This window comes from Misgurnus anguillicaudatus, chromosome 18 (genome assembly GCF_027580225.2).
Source record: "Misgurnus anguillicaudatus chromosome 18, ASM2758022v2, whole genome shotgun sequence".
In the NCBI taxonomy this organism is placed as follows: Eukaryota; Metazoa; Chordata; class Actinopteri; order Cypriniformes; family Cobitidae; genus Misgurnus; species Misgurnus anguillicaudatus.
Window position 1 is genome coordinate 6,424,607 of NC_073354.2, and position 16,048 is coordinate 6,440,654.

Sequence of the window (16,048 nt, forward strand, 5' to 3'; positions counted from 1 at the left end):
TGAGATACTGAGCTGTGAAGAGAGCTATACCTACTCAGAAGCTGTAAACAGCGCAGAGGTGAGAGAAACCCTTGAAAATGATTCACTGTGTCCCTGTGTTCCAGCAGTCGTCTGTGGAGAGAAAGAGAACTAGCGTGAACGCTGAGATACCGAGCTGTGAAGAGAGCCTAGAGGGACCGTTATTTTAAGTTCCCCCTTTTCCCTGCCCTATTTATTATTTTTAAGTAAATTAAATAAAGTACATTTTAATTTATGCCTACCTTGTGTGTCTGGTCATTGGGGTGGCTTTGGGAATCTCCTCGAGGTGGAGAAAGGGGCGTGACCTTATTTACATCTGGGTCCACCCCGACTTGTGACATTAACTAATGAACCTTATTGTAAAGTGTTACCACATATGCTTATATAGGCCTATTCTAAAAAAGTTATAATCTTAATATTTCAAAAATTCCAGAATTGGAGTCCAGTAGGTGGTTACAGTTAATATACAGTAACAGAAATATGATAATGCATATTAAAAACGTGAAGTTGTTCATTTGAAAGATTAATTGAAAACACATGTGTAATGACACGTAAGGAGTGGAAACAACTGCAGGGGAAAATTCAAACAATGTTTATTAAATATAAACAGAGAGAGAGTATTTAGAGTCAATGCGGAAGTGACACAGTCCGGTGTTGATGTTGCTGGCAATGGTGGCGAAGACTACAGTGGAAGTTGGTGTAGAGAGTATTGAGTGTGACGTTGGTGGAGTGGTGAGCAGTGGTGAAATCCAGGCTGAACACGGGAACATCCACACGAAGACGACGACAATACAAATCCAACTGTAACAGTAATCCGAATCGACACGAGACAACCAAACAACACGGGACCGAACACAATGAAAGAATCTGGCAGGGAACAGAAAGTCATTTGAGTATTTATGGAGGAGATGTAATGATGAACAGCTGGAGCGAGACAATCAACACACAGGTGAACTGAATCGCTCTAACGAGCACATGGCAGAGGTAAGTGACAAACAAACACACACACACATGACACGGAGGAAACAGTGGATTTCCTACCGTGACAGTACCCCCTCCCCTAGGAACGCCCCTTGACGTTCCCAGCCTGCTTTACCTGTCGATTGTAATTATCAATAAGGCGATGATCCAGTATGTCTCGAGCAGGAACCCATCTTCTCTCCTCCGGACCGTAACCTTCCCAATCCACCAAGTACTGAAATCCGCGTCCCCTCCGTCTAGAGTCCAGAATACGGTTAACCGAATACGTGGTTTCCCCATTAACGATACGAGGCGGGGGGGGGGGGAAACGGGGCAGGCGTATTAAGACGGGGTGAAAACACCGGTTTAATTTTGGCAACAATGAACACGGGGTGAACCCACCAGTACGCCGGTGGAAGGCGAAGAAAAACTGTTACCCGATTAATGATTTTGGTAACAGAAAACGGGCCAATAAATTTGGGAGCAAGCTTATTCAAGACGGAACGCATTGGAATATTCAGGGTTGAAAGCCACACTCTTTGACCAACGACGTAACGGGAAGGCTTCGACCGGTGGCGATCGGCCTTGGCCTTGGTGCGCGACCTTGCCTGGAGCAAAGCTCTACGAGCTCTGGTCCAGGTACGGTGACACCTCTGGACTAGTGCGTGTGCGGAGGGGACCGACACCTCGGATTCCGTACTGACAAAATTAGGTGGTTGGTACCCTAAACTACACTTAAATGGAGACATGCCCGTAGATGACACTGGCAGAGAATTGTGTGCGTACTCCACAATTGAGAGTTGCTGACACCAGGACGAAGGATTCTTGGAAACCAAACATCGTAACACCCTTTCGACATCCTGATTGGCTCGCTCGGTTTGACCATTGCTCTGGGGATGGAATCCGGACGAAAGACTAACAGTCGCTCCTAACAATTTACAAAACTCTCGCCAGAATTTGGACACAAACTGGGGACCCCTGTCAGAAACCACGTCTGTCGGGAGGCCATGTATTCGGAAGACGTGGTCAATGACAGCTACCGCTGTTTCCTTGGCTGATGGCAATTTGGGCAAGGGAATGAAATGAGTCGCCTTCGAGAACCGGTCCACTACGGTTAAAATCACTGTATTACCCTTGGAGGGTGGGAGGGCGGTAATGAAATCTAGCGATATATGGGACCAGGGTCTCGAAGGGACAGACAGCGGTAAGAGTAACCCATCTGGAGGTCGATTGGAAGTCTTACCAGTGGCACAAACCGAACAAGCCAAGACGAAGTCGTGAACGTCACGAGCCATACCAGGCCACCAAAATCGTTGCTTGACTAGGAATCTAGTTCTACTAACCCCTGGGTGACAAGCAACACTGGAAGAATGACCCCACTGGAGGACGTCAGATCGTAACTTCTCCGGCACAAATAATCGATTCGGCGGGCACCGAGCCGGGGGCGTTACCCCTTCTAAGGCTGTCAAAACCTTCGATTCGACCTCCCATCTGAGCGCGGAGATAATGATGGTCTCCGGTAAAATGGGCTCGGGAGTAGCAGTACGATCGGAACGCTCAAAAAGACGGGATAAAGCATCGGGTTTGATGTTTTTGGAACCCGGCCGGTAAGATAATGTAAAATCGAAACGTCCGAAAAAAAGTGCCCACCGAGCCTGCCTGGAGTTAAGTCTTTTGGCGGTTCTAATGTACTCGAGATTCTTATGGTCCGTCCAGACAATGAAGGGTACACCCGACCCTTCAAGCCAGTGACGCCATTCCTCCAATGCTAGCTTGACCGCCAAAAACTCTTGATTGCCAATGTCATAGTTAACTTCCGCAGGAGATAAACGGTGAGAAAAATACGCGCAAGGATGAACCTTTTCATCTGAGGATGCGCGCTGGGACAACACTGCTCCTACCCCCACCTCTGACGCATCGACCTCCACTATGAATTGACGTGAGCGATCAGGGGTAACCAGAATGGGAGCTGAAACAAAGCAGCTTTTAAGTTTGGCAAACGCAGCCTCGGCTGCGTCTGACCACCTGAACGTCAAACTAGGGGAAGTCAAGGCGGTCAGAGGTGCGGCTAGCTTGCTGAAGTTGCGAATAAAACGCCGGTAAAAATTGGCGAACCCCAGAAATCTCTGCAGGGCCTTGCGAGACTCTGGGGATGGCCAATCTACCACAGCCTTAACCTTCTCAGGATCCATGCGGACACCCTCAGTCGAAATGATGTGTCCTAGGAAAGAAACAGACTGTGCATGAAAAACGCATTTCCCCGCCTTGACAAAAAGCCCATTCTCTAGCAACCGCAGAAGCACTCGTCGTACGTGTTGCAAATGTTCCTGGAGAGACGAAGAAAAAATCAATATGTCATCCAGGTAAACATATATGAACTGATCTACCATGTCTCGCAACACGTCATTAACGAGTGCTTGGAAGACTGCCGGCGAGTTCATAGACCGAAAGGCATGACTCAATACTTAAAATGGCCTCTAGGGGTGTTAAATGCAGTCTTCCATTCATCCCCCTTCCTAATACGGACCAAATGATATGCATTACGTAAGTCCAATTTAGTGAAGACGGACGCTCCCTGCAACCTCTCGAAGGCTGAAGACATAAGCAGCAAAGGATAAGTATTCTTTACCGTGATGTTGTTCAACCCTCGGTAGTCAATACAAGGTCGCAAGGATCCGTCCTTCTTCCCCACAAAAAAGAACCCCGCCCCCGCTGGAGAAGAGGAAGGACGAATGAACCCCGTTGCCAGAGAATCAGAAATATATTTCTCCATGGCCTCCATCTCCGGAACGGACAGAGAGTATAACTTGCCCTTAGGCGGAAACGTACCTGGCAATAAGTCTATAGCACAGTCATAGGGACGATGCGGAGGTAGAGAATCAGCCCGAGACTTACTGAACACCTCCTTCAGGTCGTGGTACTCCGCGGGCACGTTAGACAAATCCACTGCTTCCCCCTGAAACACAGACTCAGACACAGATAAACAAGCAGAGACAAGACATGATTTATGACACTCCTCGCTCACGCTGGTAACAGAACCCAGTTTCCAGTCTATCTTGGGGTTATGGGAATGGAGCCAAGGGTGACCGAGAACTATAGGGGAGAGAGCAGTGTCAGTAATGAAAAATGTAATAGTCTCAGTGTGGTTGCCAGAGGTGATGAGTGTGATGGGTGCAGTAGTGTGCTTGATGGTGGGAAGCTGATGTCCATTGAGGGCGAAGGGCGCAATCTGGTGGGTAAGAGGAATGAACGGTAACTGGAGCTTACGTGCGAGTGAACTGTCGATGAAGTTACCCTCCGCCCCCGAATCCAGAAGTGCGTGACCAGAGTGAGATTTGGTGGACCACCGTAGCCTCACCGGAAGGAGAGTGGATGATGTCGAGGTCTTGCTGGCAGAGATCCCGCCCGATAGTAGCCTCCGTCTTACTACCGGGCTTGGTCTTTTACCGGGCATCGTTGACACTGATGACCCGGCTCACCGCAGTACATACAAAGTCCCAGGGATCTCCGCCGTATCCTCCCGGGGTAACCGAGCTCGACCCACCTGCATGGGCTCCGGATCTGAGAGACCGCCAACGGAGACATCGCTGGGCAGATGGGAAACCTCGGAATGCGGCTGGGATTTGGCAGATGACTTCCTACGGGCGGCCATGGATAGTCGAGCGTCGACCCGGATTGCCAAATCCACCAGTCCATTAAGCGTCGTGGGTAACTCCTCCGTAACGATCTCTCGCTGGATCCGATCCGCTAACCGATGCAGGAAGTGATCCCACTGCGCCTCCTCGTTCCACCTACACTCCGCCGCCAGGGTCCGGAACTCGATGGCATAGTCCAAGACCGACCGCTCCTCCTGTCGAAGCTCCGTGAGGAGACGGGCGGCCTCCTTCCCGGCGACGGAGCGATCGAACACCCTCTTCATCTCCTGTGAAAGCAGGGTGAACGAGGAGCAGCAGATGTCCTTATTCTCCCACACCGCCGTCCCCCAGAGGGCAGCCTTGCCGGTAAGCAGAGATAGGGTGAATGCGACCTTAGTCTCCTCCAGAAAAAATGACCGGGGCTGTTGGGCGAAATGAAGAGAGCAATGTGACAGGAATGCACAACAATAATTAGGCTCACCAGAATATTTCTCCGGGATCGGTAGTCGGGGCTCAGGAAAAGAACTACCCCCTGTAGGTGAAGATGATGCGGGCGGCGTGGGTGGCGCAGTGGGTAGCGTGGTGTGTGGAGATCGCTGGGAAAGCTCGGAAACTTTCGCCACCATTGCATGGACGGCCTTCCGCATATCATCGATTGCTTTGTCCTGATGATCCATCCTGGCCAATGATCGCTGGAGAAATTCCTCCAACGCGGAAATGGGTTGTTCCCCCGCTGCTTCCATGTTTGGCCAGATTCTTCTGTAATGACACGTAAGGAGTGGAAACAACTGCAGGGGAAAATTCAAACAATGTTTATTAAATATAAACAGAGAGAGAGTATTTAGAGTCAATGCGGAAGTGACACAGTCCGGTGTTGATGTTGCTGGCAATGGTGGCGAAGACTACGGTGGAAGTTGGTGTAGAGAGTATTGAGTGCGACGTTGGTGGAGTGGTGAGCAGTGGTGAAATCCAGGCTGAACACGGGAACATCCACACGAAGACGATGACAATACACATCCAACTGTAACAGTAATCCGAATCGACACGAGACAACCAAACAACACAGGACCGAACACAATGAAAGAATCTGGCAGGGAAGAGAAAGTCATGTGAGTATTTATGGAGGAGTTGTAATGATGAACAGCTGGAGCGAGACAATCAACACACAGGTGAACTGAATCGCTCTAACGAGCAGATGGCAGAGGTAAGTGACAAACAAACACACACACACATGACACGGAGGAAACAGTGGATTTCCTACCGTGACAACATGTAGTAGACGTAACACCACTGTCTCACATTAAGTGCACTACATTTCTTCAGTCATGCATCCCTCTTTACAGTAAATACATTACAGCATACTTGATTAAATGTGAGGACAGTGAAATTGTACACTTATTATCAATCTTATAACGTATTTAAGTTACTCAGGCAATCAGTACAGGACATGGCTGGTTTATTTAGGCTTATATAGTAAGTTATATCAAGTTATGTAGCTGATAAACATCAGTATAAAACATTTGTGCTTGCCTTTGAGTTGCGGAGTTGCGGGATGGCCCTCCTGCGATCGCGCTTCATTTTTGTTTTGATTGTAGCATCACAAGTTTAACAAAGGGTCCCGTGACAGAATCAAATGTGATATGCATCCATATGTTTACTCTTTATCTCTTCTCTCAAACCAGACGCGAACATTTCTCTACAGTTTATGACATACGCAGCACGCAGATGTCCCGCTACGGTGGCTCAACGCAAGCCATTCAGCGTTTGACATCAAAGTACAGCGAGACCAGACTTCTCCATATGCATTTGATTCGCTCTCGCAGTACTTTGATTTCATACGATTGCCATGCGTAGCGCCACATGAAGTCCCTCAGTTGTGTGTGTGCGTACCTCGCGACCACAGATTCTATCCATCATCACCTTCTGACACTTTCGTCTCGTTTTTATTCGTTGACGAATTAACAATGTAGCGAGTAATGGTAAGTGTTATTTCAAATGTAGTGTAGTAAAGAGTACAAATACCCAATCAAAAATGTAATTGAGTAGAGAGTAAAAGTTGCTTATATTTTTGATACTCAGTACAAGTACAAAGTAGCCCAAAAAATACTTAAGTACAGTAACGAAGTACATTTACTTAAGGACTTTACACCTCTGCTTACGAGGCTCCAGCGATGCCCTGACCATGGCTTGGAGGATGGAGAGACTCTCCTGCGGGATCAGTTCTTGCTGGGGCTACGGGAAGGTCCCGTGCGGCAGAGCTTAAGAGTCCAGTTCTGTCGGGACCCAGAATTAACGTTCGAAGACCTCAAAAAGGAGGCAACGGCCCTGGAGCAAGATCAAGAGGAGAATAAGGAACCCCCAGTATGTGCAGCCGTGGCTAGCGGCCGCGGCCGCCCCACTACCGGAAGTAGACTGGAAACAGTCCCTGAAGAGCGAGCTTATGCGGGAAGTACAGGAACAAATGAAGGAGTTGACGAAAAACGCTGGTGGAGGAGCTCGGGTTGGGGATTCCTCGACCTGCGCAAAAGCCCGGCCCCCGAGAACGAGCTTACTCTGATGGTGGCCAGGACCCGAGAAGGAGACAGAGTCAGCCAGATCGCCCTTGGTTCGAGTGGGACGAGCAGGGTAGGCCCATTTGTAATCGTTGTGGAGAGGCCGGGCATTATAGTCGGCAGTGCGGCCCTCGAAGGAACCCAGGAAGGATTTTTAAGGAGACCGGCCACAGTGGGTCGTGTGGTCGGACCCCTTTCTGAAGACCCAGTACAAAGTCGCCACTCCAGAGATGAGTGGATTGGAAGAAGCCCGGTGGTGGAGGCAAAGGTATGTGGAAAGAAGATACCCTGTTTAGTAGATACTGGCTCACAAGTAACTCTTATTGCAGAAAGCCTCGCAGGCGAAGTATTCGGCCAACAGCGCATGCAAGGGGAGGACCCCTCGTGGCTGACCCTGAAGGGGGCGAATGGACTGGAGATTCCGTATATCAGATACATTGTCACGAACCTAGAGATCCGAGGAGTCGTCGTGCCCCAGAAGGGGATTGTGGTCGTACGAGACCATTGTCTGGGAGTGCACCGAGCCCTACTGGGCATGAAAGTAATTACGGAGTGCTGGGAAGAACTGTTCTAAGCAGGGCCTACGAGGTCCGCCCCCCTGGCCGAACGACGGGAGTGGAGGCGGGTTGCCGCGGATTGTTGGCGGGTCCAGGCCACAAACGTAAGGATGGACCGGGAAGAGACGAGTGGTGTGTCAGTACGCCTTGTCGATACCAGCGAGGAGTGAGGCCCTCGTGTGGGTGCGGGTGCCCCAACAAGATTATGGACTTAAGAGTTGGGTGATGATCGAGCCTCACCTAGATTGTCCGAACATAGAGGTGGCACGAGGCTTAGCAGTAGTCCGCCGGGGGCGAGTGCCGGTCAAGGTACGGAACGAGAACCCTTACCCAATCCAGCTACATCGACACCAGCGTCTGGCCCGTGTGACCGCAGTGGGCCCCCACCAAGTGAGGGAAGAAAGAGACGTGAGTTTCCAACAGGTCTGTCCTACGGTAGTGGAGGTTGCTTTGACACAATCTGTAATACCTCCAGAGAAAGTGAGGACTGGAGTGCCTAAGCACCTAGAGAGCGCTTCCTTTAAGATCTACAGGATGTACGGATGTGGTGAAGCACCAGATTCCGACTGGGGAGGCCGGGCCAAGCCGTGAGAGGTATCGTCCTATCCCACCCACCTTGTATTCTGAAGTACGGACCTTACTACGAGGCATGCTGGATCGGGGGATAGTACTCGACTCTAGACTTGGCGAGTGGGTATTGGCAGGTGCGGATGGACGAGGCCGATCGTGAGAGACGGCCTTCACTACTCCCTTTGGCCTATTTGAATGGTATCGGATGCCCTTCGGGCTTTGTAACCCTCCCGCCACATTCCCACGGCTGATGCAGGGGTGCCTGGGAGGCCGGCTGATGGAGTCCACCCTCGTGTACTTGGATGATGTCATTTTTTACTCCCCAGACTTTGACACCCATCTCCAACACCTTGAAGAGGTCTTCCAGGCTATGGAGCGGTACGGCCTCAAGCTGCAGCCCGACAAGTGCCATCTGCTGCAGCTAGGGATGCTCATATCAGTTAATTTTCCCGACCGACAACCGTAGGTTCTAAACCGAACATTAACTGTTAACTTATAAGATTTTAATATGAAATTGTCATTGAGTAAAAATACAGTTGACAGTTGTCTGTGAACTTGTAAAAACAAAAGATTTAATTTGAACGCGCAAACAGCAGCGACAGATCAACAACAGAACCAGGATTCATACATTATCAGATATTCACGCAACATTACCTTATTAAAAAGCATGCGAACAGTCCAGAGGATTAATATCCAAAAAGGGCAGATTGTCTCCATTTCATCTACCACAGTGGTAATTTCTAAAGCAGGATGCTTTTCAGAAAGTTTTGCTTTTGCGTCGTCTTTCTCCGTTTGTTCAAAAAGAGAGATGTTTATGGACAGGGTCAGAGGCCATCAGCGAACGTCTGTCCGGATGCGCGCGAGACGGACCGCGTCATCTTGCGCGGACAAGCACGCGTCTCCATTGAGCTTCCAAACACTCATACAAATGATTTCTCATACAAATGATTACTTTATCAGACCGTCAGGGCAGCAATAATTTGTGTCATTTACAGGACATTCACAAATTAAAGATAGAAAAAGTGGCGAAATGTCTGTCGACTCATGACGACACGCACCATGTATTAACAAATATTTTTTTATTTTAACTGATAATGTTAATCGGTCATAAATTCTTACCTTCGGTTAACGGTTAAACGGTCAATGTGAGCATCCCTAGCTGCAGCGCAAGGTAAAATTTCTGGGCGACTGTGTAAGTGCTGTTGGAGTGTCGGTGGACCCCGAAAAGGTGGCGGTTGTAAGAGAATGGAGTGTACCCACTACGGTGAGGCAGGTGAGGGCCTTTCTGGGGTTTGTTGGCTATTACAGAAGATTTATTGAAGGGTTCTCGAAAATTGCTAAACCTATTGGCAGGGACAGGGCGACCCCGGGGCCGAGGGTCCCCCACGATTATATGGAGTCCTGAATGTGAGGTTGCTTTCCGGCGATTAAAGCAAGAGTTACTGCAAGCACCCATACTAGCGTATGCTGACTTTAATCTCCCTTTTATTCTTTACACAGACGCCAGCAACTTGGGACTAGGGGCTGTATTAGCTCAACGACAGGACGGGGCCGAGCGTGTAATTGCTTACGCCAGCCGAAGCCTCCACCCAGCCGAGAGGAATGATGCCAATTACAGTTCGTTCAAACTGGACCTGCTAGCCTTGAAGTGGGCCATGAGCGAGAAATTCAAGGACTACCTGTGGGGAGCTAAAGTCCAGGTAATCACTGATAATAACCCCTTGGTCCATTTGCAGACGGCGAAACTTGGGGCAGTGGAGCAGTGGTGGGTGGCCCAACTAGCCAACTTCGACTACCAGCTGCAGTATCGGCCGGGAAGGGAACACATAAACGCTGATGTTTTGTCCCGATTGCCGGAAGGGAGAGGTCGGGAAGGGGAAGAGGCCCCCGGACCAGAAGCAGCGTGCATGGTGGGTGTCGTTGAAGCACCCGGGAGCCAACAGGAAGTGGCGCCGCCGAGTTGGAGCTGGGACCCCGTCCGCTGGAGGAGGCGGCAGCTCGAGGATGGTCGAATTAAAGAAGTGAGCCGGTGGGTGGAACGGGGCCAAGGGCCAACGCCAGCCGAAAGACAGGCCCTAGATGGAGTGGGCCGCAAGCTGATGGGGCAATGGGAGCGACTCCAGCTAAAGGAGGGAGTGTTGTGTAGGACCGTTCAGGACCCTGGGACGGGGAACAAAAACCGACAGATTGTGGTGCCAGGAAGCTATGTGCCCGCGCTACTGGTGGCCTACCACGACCAGATGGGGCACCAAGGCCAAGAGAAAACGACATCCCTACTTTTACTGGCCAGGACTGGAAACATCGATGAGTGAATTCATTCACGCCTGCCCCCGTTGTACGTTGTTTAAGACACGAAGAGAACCGAGTGCCCCGTTAGTCCCGATCAAGGCTCGAGCACCCTTACATATCCTGGCCATGGATTTTCTGACCCTGGGGAGGCTGGCCGATCAGTACCAGAACATCTTAGTGATTACTGATTTATTCACCAAGTACGCTTGGGCGGTCCCCACCTTGGACCAGACCGCTAACACTACCGCAGCGGCCTTATGGAGGATGGTGTTCCAACCATTTGGGTGTCTGGAGTTCCTCCATTCAGACCAGGGGCCTAACTTTGAGTCCAAAGTAGTGAAAGAGCTATGCAGTTTGTATGGATGTGCCAAGACTCATACGACCTCGTACCATCCCCAGGGGAACGGAGGCTGTGAGCGCTTTAACCAGATCCGGTTAAGCCTGTTGGGAACGCTGGATCAGGAACATCAAGGGAATTGGGTGAGTGTTCTCCCTGCCCTTTTACAAGCTTATAATAATAGTGTGCACAGCACCACGGGGTATGCCCCGACCTTTCTTATGTTCGGCAGACACGTAAGGATGCCAGTGGACCTGGTAATGGGGGCACCGGCCAGAGAAGAGGACCTGGGACTGACCGAGTGGGTAGATCGGCACCACCGACAGCTAAGTCAAGCCTATGAGCAAGTGTCACAGCACATCCAGGCAGCCGCAGACAAGAGCAAGCAGTTATATGATCGGATGGCCCGGGATGCCCCCTTGCTCCCTGGAGAACGGGTACTAGTATGGGACAACCGAAGAGGAGGAAAAGGGAAGCTGAGTGACCGGTGGGAAGCCGCCCCGTATGTGGTTGTCAAGCAGCAACGACCGCACCAACCTGTGTATACTATTCACCCAGAAGGAAAAGCAGGCCCAGACCGCACGGTGCACCGGAACATGATCCGGCCTTGCCCGAACTATCCTCAACCCAGAGCAGAAGTTCCGGGACCACCAGCGCCTCCGGTGCCATAGGTGAGTGGATGGGCCGTAGTACTGAGAGGACGAGTAGAAGCGCCAGTTCGGAATGACCCCGCCTCCCCACCCCGTCGGTCCCAGAGAGAGAACCGTGGGCGCCCTCCTGCAAGGTATGGGGAGTGGACGGGAACAGGACGTTCTAGGAACTAGAACGATTTGGCGAGGGAGGATGTCACAAGTGACGAACAGGCGGAACCAAACGCAGCGAGGGAAAGTTCCGCCCGGACCAACTTCCGCAAACACCGGCACTTCCGGGTAACCCCTAGCAACGGCAATCAGGGCGAAATACACACCAGGTGTGTGCGATGACACGGTGAAAGCTCATTGGATCAAACGGGCGAGCTAGAAGGATAAAAGCAGCATCAGGAAACCAGGAAGGAGTTCGATGGTGGTCGTGTAAATACGCAGCGAGGCAGCGTGTGGACTAAGCGGCGGCATTGTGGGCGAGGACTGAAGAGACAGGCTGGATACGGAAGTAAGGACAAGTTGGAATATTGAGAAGATCGGCGTTTCGCCGGGAGAGTTTCCCAAAAGAGGTACTAATAGTGTGGCATAAACCAGCCTTACCTGAAGAGTTGAATGTGGTGAACGCTGTCGGAGAACCATACACTGCCAAACCGGAAGAGATCTGGAGGTAGGAGCTGTGGAAAGAGAGGCAAAAACGAAGGTCGTGAGTATACGATTTGTTTGTCATTGAGTGAAGTATTGAAGTGAAAACTCACCGTTGTGTGGAAAGGTCTGGAGTTTTATGTTGTAGTGGCCCCACCGTAGAAGATCGGAGTTGGTGGGCGTGCCAAAGTAGGAAGCGGCTGGCAGAGCGCGACCAGAGGGAGGACGAACTATATCCCACTCACCGTGACAGGCTCTAACGGCTTTCTCCCGACACCAAGCCGGACCGAACGTGAAGAGATTGGCCTTTTATATCACGAAAGAGTGTGGGATGCTGTGGGTGAGTGTGCTAAGTTGATGTGTGTGCACCAGAGTGCTGCTGTGTAGTGCTGTGTCCCTTGCCATTCGTCCTTACCCCAGGTCCGGGTGAAGTACCGTGTGAGTAGGCTTGTGGAAGTGCCGAAGCGGTGGTACCATCGTGGATCTACCTTATTATCCCCCCTGGTCTGCGTGAATTTCGCCGCCGAGGAAGAACCGTGAGTACGGTGAATAAAGTGTTGCATTGATACTGTATTGAGCTACAAACAGTCTAGAAGAGAAGTTCAGAGTCATACTTACCTAACCAGCGCTGTTGTATGTTGGAGGAGCAACCGTTGCCCACTGTGAAACAGGTACACCTTAGACCCTCCTCGGACAGGGCGGAGAGCGAGTCCACATCCAGCCGCCCATTCTGGTCCTCTGGTCAGGTCACGTACAGTTCCCCTCCTTACTCTTCAATGCTGTGAAAGAAGACAGTGGGTAGTGTGAGTAAACTCTATGTACATGTTGAAAACCTGAAATTGAAGTTAAGAGTTGCACTTACCTGTCACGTCCGAGAGTCCCACGTAGTATGCCGCCCAGTTGAGAACCTGAAATTGAAGCTAAGAGCTACACTTACCTGTCACGTTCGAGAGTCCCACGTAGTGTGTCCGCCAGTTGAAAACCTGAAATTGAAGCTAAGAGTTACACTTACCTGTCACGTCCGAAGGTCCCACGTAACAGGCCCAGTTGAAAACCTGAAACTGAAGTTAAGAGTTAGACTTACCTGTCACGTCTGAGAGCCTCACGTAGCACGCTGGTCGACTGAAGGCCTGAACCTTTCGAGTCAACCGAAAGTCCTACCCCCTCGCTGCACCTGTAAACCCCCTGCAGTATAGCTGCGTCACCTGGAGAGAGAACCAGGATCAAAAAGTCTCTGATTGCTTTGTGATCACAGGAAACAGCGAAGGGAGTACCTCCGAGGAACAGGAGAAAAGATTCACCTCTCAAGGCGAGGCACGACCTTGGCCCCGTTCCGTAGTCAACGCCAGGCTCCGACGACGTACAGGTGACCACTGGATTTAAATCCCCTATTAATTGTGTGTACATAAAGGAGAAACCAAGGAAGTTACGATCAGCACGCAAAAGACGACATTATACTTACCAGGGACGAAGGAGCTCCGTCCCCTTTCCCTTGGCCCCTCTCTCACTCTCCCTGCAACGAAGCACTGGATAGATTATTTTAACCCCCTTTCCCCCTCCCCATTTTGATTTTAAATAATTAAAATAAAGTTGTTCAAGTTTTCCTTATCTGGTTTCGTGTCTGGTCATTGGGGTGCTTTTGGGGACCTCCTCGAGGTGAAACGTCCGGAGGGGCATTAGAGGCCCGCTCCGGTAGGTGACACAAATATGCTTTTGGTCTTTTTCTCTTACTGTCAGAAGATCTCCTGTGAATTTGTGAAAAGTTTTGATGTGTTTTGGTTAAGATATTAAACAAAGAGTGTTGTCGAGGCATAAAATTAAATTTCTTTGTCTTATGTTTTTTTTTCGATTTCTGAGTTGGGTGTGTAAGTCATCAAATCCAATCTTTATATTATTTCAATCACTGTCTTGTTATCTAAAACATAACACCATTTTAAAACATGTCAGCAAATCCTAGTAACTGATAGCCCGGATTGAAAATATTCTTACACAGCGGTGTTAGTTGTCACACAGTGTTAAGCCTCAGATATACAATGATGAAATGAAAACAATGTAAACACTATTTATCAAAATGATAACTGTTAATACAATATCAGGGGAAATAACTCACAATTATCATTTAATTGCGCAGCCCATTCAAAAAAATCTGTTTGCATTGATGGATAAAACAAGGATGGTTAGATGAAGGATAATTTTACTTAGAAATTTAACAGCAGATATATTTTATAACAATGGGTGAAACATTTACACCCCCCCCTTCTTATTAAATGACTAAAATTAGCTATTTATTTTCACAGAATTAACACATTTTCTAATTAAACTTCACACTGCTATTTTGATCACGCCACTTTCAATATATGAATCAATAACTCAGAACAAGTGGTGTGGATATCATTACCAATGGTTCTGTTGTTTTTCTATTATACTGCTACATCTGTAAGTAAATCATTTCCAATGCAGAAATATTACTTCTATGAATAACAGTGGTTTAACTGATGCACTGCTTTTACTTTGAACGTAAAATGTCCCTTAAATAAATTGGGAAAACTGAATGATTAACATGGCAGCTCTTATCTTTATCACAGCTGTAACACAAACCAGTAAACTAGATTTGATTAACACTCAAAAACCAAATTTGGAAGGTTATGTAGCAGTAAAATAAAATAATAAAAGCATATCACATGAAGCACAAAGTCTCTCTACTTAACTGGAATATGTGTTCACAGTTTCGATCACTTTCCCCCAAAAATACATTTTAATTTACTCTGTGAAACTTTTTGATAAGCGAAAAATCAGAGAAGACCACTGTATTTATTTATTTATATTTTTTTATATCAATGCAATGTGATGTTAACTGATTGTTGGTAAATTTGCTGACATCTGTTTTTATTTTGATGTCATCGGGAAATGGTGGTTCTTCAACTATAAAGCTGTTTAAAGAGTGAAATTATTTTGAAATAATTTCTCAAGCTAATTTTTATAAAAATAGGCTGTCGACCCCAAAAAACGAGCGTTTAAAGACACAAAAATGGATACAGGCAACTTTTCATAGTACTTCTATTAGTAGAACTGCGTCCACTAGGGGGAAACGTTGTCGGCGATCCACTTTATTCTCCTTAAAGGCTGGGTTTTACGGCTCGACAGCTTATAAAAACTTATTTCTGGGTTCTTTGGCTTGTTAGCTGTACATATTGTCACACAGCAGCTTTTAGGCATTATTCAGTTTTTTGTAAGCCAGAAATGACAAGGAGGCGGCTTCTCGCAATACAAATACAATGGAGACGGTTGGATTGAATTCCCCCCCGGTGGGCGTGGTTTTCAAATTTGCATAACTGCGCTCTGTCTCTATAGGCTTTCAAACATCATGGACTCCGCCTTTAAGTTGCCATTGTTTTGTCTCAAGAAAGATGCACCCCCATTGTTTTTTGTTTTTGTTTTAAAGTAATAGTCTACTCATTTTCTATATTAAAATATGTTATTACCTTAACTAAGAATTGTTGATACATCCCTCTATCATCTGTGTGCGTGCACGTAAGCGCTGGAGCGCGCTGCAACGCTTCGATAGCATTTAGCTTAGCCCCATTCATTCAATGGTACCATTTAGAGATAAAGTTAGAAGTGACCAAACACATCAACGTTTTTCCTATTTAAGACGAGTAGTTATACGAGCAAGTTTAGTGGTACAAAATAAAACGTAGCGCTTTTCTAAGCGGATTTAAAAGAGGAACTATATTTTATGGCGTAATAGCACTTTTGGGAGTACTTGGACTCGCCTGAAAAGTCCGCTCCCCTTCTCACTCTCATAATGGGAGAGGGAGGGTGTTACTGCGCAGAGTCGAAGTACTCC